We start from the raw sequence: 5798 nt of genomic DNA on the forward strand, positions 1-5798 counted from the left end.
GTGAGCGGGGAAAGTGTGCCTGGCAGTAACATTTGCGACTTAATGTACGACATTTTCAGAGAGCGAAGTGGTTATATTCCTACTGGTAGTGAACATTTTATTCGTGCGCTGGCTCGTTTGAACATTCCAGAGACTGCGTTGACCAATCTCAAGCATGTAACGCATGCAAATTGCTCCACAGCTCCTTAGCCCAAACATAATTCATATATTAACATAAATGCATATTCATACATATTCATTGTTAAGCTCATTAATATTCATACGTTAGGTCATCTTGAAGCTCCACAGCTCCACAATTTATTATTGATAATGTTCATTTCTTCGCACCTTACTGTTATACGCATTTACATAATTATATTCGCATCAACTGTATACGTGCAAAAAATCATAGACTCCACAACATACACTCCACACTAGCCATGTTGCAAGAGAGTCACTCCCGCTCCACAACTCCACAACTCCATAGCTCCACCGCGTACGCATAGTTTATACAATGTTAACATAATTGCATAATCATACATATTCATAAATTAAGCTCACTAATATGATATGCTAGGTCATAGAGCTCCACTGCTCCACAATTCATTATTGCTATTGCCACACCCATTCACAGACTATTATATCTCACACTCATACATAATGCATGTACATTTACATAAATACATGTGACTCTCTCGCAACATGGCTAGTGTGGAGTGTATGTTGTGGAGTCTATCATTTTTGCACGTAAGTTGATGCGAATATAATTATGCAAATATAACAGTAAGGTGCGAAGAAATGAACATTATCAATAATGAATTGTGGAGCTGTGGAGCTTCAAATTGGCCTAACATATGAATATGAAAGAGCTTAAACCATGAATATGTATGATTATGTATTTATGTAAATATGATTTGTTTATGCGTGTGCGGAGGTGTGGATGGTGACTCTTTGCAACCGATGACATGGCTTGTGTGGAGTGTTTGTTGTGGAGTCGTGTGATTTTACACGATGAATATTTTATTAATTCTAGGTAAACAGACATTAAAAAAAAAAGAAATTTGCATGCGTTACATGCACAGATTTAAAACAGCGAAATGACGAAATGACGAAATGACAAAATGACGAATCGACGAAACGTCGAAGTGGTGGATATATGTACAATATGACGGTCTTTATGGACACAGTCATTTCGTCATTTCGTCATTTCGTCATTTCGTCATTTCGCTGTTTTAAATCTGTGCATGTAACGCATGCAAATTTCTTTTTTTTTTTTAATGTCTGTTTACCTAGAATTAATAAAATATTCATCGTGTAAAATCACACGACTCCACAACAAACACTCCACACAAGCCATGTCATCGGTTGCAAAGAGTCACCATCCACACCTCCGCACACGCATAAACAAATCATATTTACATAAATACATAATCATACATATTCATGGTTTAAGCTCTTTCATATTCATATGTTAGGCCAATTTGAAGCTCCACAGCTCCACAATTCATTATTGATAATGTTCATTTCTTCGCACCTTACTGTTATATTTGCATAATTATATTCGCATCAACTTACGTGCAAAAATGATAGACTCCACAACATACACTCCACACTAGCCATGTTGCGAGAGAGTCACATGTATTTATGTAAATGTACATGCATTATGTATGAGTGTGAGATATAATAGTCTGTGAATGGGTGTGGCAATAGCAATAATGAATTGTGGAGCAGTGGAGCTCTATGACCTAGCATATCATATTAGTGAGCTTAATTTATGAATATGTATGATTATGCAATTATGTTAACATTGTATAAACTATGCGTACGCGGTGGAGCTATGGAGTTGTGGAGTTGTGGAGCGGGAGTGACTCTCTTGCAACATGGCTAGTGTGGAGTGTATGTTGTGGCTTGTGACAATTGCAATGTGTTTGTATAATGTGTGAAGGCATTTTAGTGTTCAATGGCAGCTGCAATTTATAACTCCAAGTGGCAATGTGCATGTAATTGGACATTACTCTACATATAAATTTGAGAGGTGTTGTGTTTGTGTGTTTGTGCTTCTGCTTACCATAATTCAATGACCCTCAAAGCTGGTTAATATTTGCACAAACTCCATCCCAATGTACAAGATATCCATGGAGTGCTTTTTTCACATAGGGTGTAGGAAGCTGAGGACGCTAGTTGTATGCATTCCTTTTGACTGTCTTACACACTGTCAAATGCAAAAACCTGGAATCACCATTTTGCCCATAAAATTTCTTAGTGTTGTTTTTGCTTGCATTCAGTACATTTGCTGTGGATGAAAGGAAAATTATCCATGTGTACTTTGTATGTGTATGATTTTATTATACCCCCGCCAAACGAAGTTTGAAGGGGGTATATAGGAATCAGCGGACGGTCGGGCGGTCGGGCGGTCGGTCGGGCGGTCGGGCGGTCGGTCGGGCGGTCGGGCGGGCGGTCGGTCCGTTGCAAATCTTGCGTCGCGAACTACTTCCTCAGTTTTCAACCGATTCCCATAAAACTTGGCACAGATGTGTGCCTTGGGTTGTAGATGTGCAAGACATATTTTTTGACAGTACCCAAAAGTACGTTGCCATGGTAACGGCATATTATGGGCAAAAATGGGTACAAATCTTGCGTCGGGAACTCCTCCCACAGTTTTTGATCAATTTTTATGAAATTAGGTACAGATGTTCATCTGAATATGTTAATGTGCAAGACACATATTTCCGCAGTGGCAAAAAGTGCATTGCCATGGTAACGGCATGTTATTGGTAAAATATAGGGCAAAATGCTTCATGGCAAAACTGCTTCATCAGTGTTCTTCCAATTCTCATGGAATTCATATTGAATGTTTGTCTTAGGATATAGGTCAGCATGACACATTTCTTGACAGTGACAAAAAGTATGTTGCCATGGTAACAGCTCACAGATTATGAGCCAAAATGATGGAAAATTTTGTGTTGCAAACTACTTCCTCAGTTTTTGCCCAATTTCCATGAAACTTGGTACAGATGTGTGCCTTTGGTTGTAGATGTGCAAGACGCATTTTTTGACAGTACCCGAAAGTACGTTGCCATGGTAACGGCATATTAATGGCAGAAGATCAAGGAAAGATCTTGCAGATTTAACTACTTCCTCAGTTTTTTGACCAAAGCTTATGAAATGTGGCACACACCTTGATCGTGGTGGGAAGATGTGGAAGACATATTTTTCGGACGTGTCGGAAGCTGCGTTGCCATGGTAACGGCATATAAATGGCAGAAGATCAAGGAAAGATCTTCCGGATTGAACTACTTCCTCTGTATTCGACTGAAGCTCATGAAATGTGGCACACACATTGGTCTTGGTGGGAAGATGTGCAAGACATATTTTTTGGACGTGTCGGAAGCTGCGTTGCCATGGTAACGGCATTTAAATGGCAGAAGATCTAGGAAAGATCATTCCTTGGGTAAGACTGTCGTCACGGGGCGGGGGTATTAATCACCTTCAGTGATATTTCTAGTTGCATACTGTCGTACGTCTGATTATCTTGAGCGACATTTTTTTTCTCAAGATAAACCCCCCCCCCCAAAAAAAAAAACAAAAAAACAAAACAAAACAAAACATGATGCAGCGTTGTGGTAGCCCTATGTTTTTTTGTTTTTTTTTTTTGTTTGGTGATACAAGGGGGACCTAGAAACCATGACAGTTATCTTGCTCTATTAGTTTTCTCACTATATCAGGGTACAAAAACAAAGAAATAAAGGGGTCTGGGACCTGCAAAATAGCCTCATCATACAAAGAGGATTATATGTTACATCTGACCGCTTTATAACGAGGTTCTACTGTACTGGGTTAAAACTATCCAAACAGCATATTTGGCTTTTTGTAACTTGGTATATCAACTAGGAAGCAGAGTGCAGTCATTGACTTTATGTTGAGCAAACATATGAAGGAGCTGTCACTGTCGCTATATTTCACACTGCACAGAGGTTTCCTTGCTCCCCACCCCCATTGTCTCATAGAATTTTGCAATGAATTTACATTGTCCATCTTACAGTAATGCTTCCGAATTCCACCCAAGTAAAGAAAAATATTGCATTGACATAGATATGAAAGCAAGCCTAATAGGCAGCCCTTAATAAATTCACTATGACTGTTAGTCATGTATGAACTTCACTACAAACCTGTATATTATGATTATTTTGAGTAAAAAAGAAATCTCCCTAATTGCATGCAATGCATCCATCAATGCAACTCTGATTTGTACAAGGCATTTTGCACTTGTAAAGTGTACATATGAATGATATATATTGCATATGACTGATACTGCACTGGGTTGTAGGTACATTTTTCTCCCTGTGGTTAGCATACAGACCTTTCTAAAGAGTGTGTGTAAAGTGCATCTGCTGCACTGTTACAACTTTCTGATGTTACCTGGCAGTCAAGTTTTGCTGGCATTGATAAAGTTGATTGAAAAAGAAGACAGTCCACCATAGGGACTAGGAATAATCTTTCACTGCCTGTATTTAAAGTAAAAGATGTAAGAAAATAGCATGCAGATTGAAGATGCATTGGTACTTTACTTATTCTGTGAGTAGGCTACTTAGTCCATCTTGGGTCATCTGTTATCTGATGGCCGGCACAAACTTAAAGGGGACAAAGTGCACGTTATCAGGGGGGCATTTGGGGACAATTTATTATCGGTTTAGATCTCGCCTTTGTGATAACTTTGCTCAAGTGTCTTTAATCACTCAGATGAAGAGTCCACCCAATCTACAACTATAGCATGTCCATGTGCAATGAAAGCATTTTTGTTATTTTTGTCTCTATGAGTTAATATTTTTGTGCACAACCAAGGCCAGTTTGATTTATTTATATAAGTGTCTTTGGACTAAAAGCAAACAGGCAGTACTTCAGAGATAGCAGCTTGCCTCTTTTGATGCTAAATGTTGAAATAGGTAATTGAAGACGCCTGCAACAAAAATATTCTGGGCCCAAAGTGTGTATCTATTGCATACTTTATTGTATTGCTCATCAAGAGGGTTTATACATACATGTAATGTTGAATTTTTGTCAATTTCTATCCATATTAAGTCGTGTATCTTGGGCTTATCAAATATGCACTGTTGTAGGACAAATGTACGTCTGCATGCTGCTAGTACTGACTAAAAAGCGTAGGCTGATCCTAAAGTAGAAAAAATGAATTTAATAAATATGCGGAAATCACGGGAATTCTATTTTTGCAAATTGTGGATGTGATATGCTCGGTCTATATAAAAATCATCAAGAGCTTTCATTTTTATTCCCTGCTCCCTCTGTGAAAGCAATAACTGTATGCATTTTGAAATTCAAGACTTGATTTGGTTTGACTCGTAAACATTTTGTATGTATATTTTTGTTGAGTAACATGTACAGTTGTATATTGAATATGCACATGTTTATACAAACCTGTATCATACTGTATTAGTTAATAAAGTGTCTTTATTAAACTTTCCTTCTTGTACTTGACAATTGTGTGTTGCTTACCATTTTGTAGATAATACAGAATTGGTTGTGTGACTGTTGATATAGAAAGTTGCTGCTAAATTCTAAGTATGATGTAAACAACTTAGTATTTTTATGATAGCCTTGTGAATGCATCATTTCATCTTTCACCTCATGAAATATTCTGTCCATTGCGCTCATAAAAATTCATTGTTTGTATATCATATAATGCCTGAATAGATCCTTGTCATTTGTTTGACATTGATCATACGTCCCATTTCACTATGACGTTATCATCCGTGCAATGTTGGATCCATACGATTTGCTCCATTGCACGCACGCAGAGAGCC

This window comes from Diadema antillarum, unplaced genomic scaffold, assembly GCF_040938485.1.
Source record: "Diadema antillarum isolate AM-2024a unplaced genomic scaffold, OU_Dant_1.0 seq00001412_RagTag, whole genome shotgun sequence".
Classification (NCBI taxonomy): domain Eukaryota; kingdom Metazoa; phylum Echinodermata; class Echinoidea; order Diadematoida; family Diadematidae; genus Diadema; species Diadema antillarum.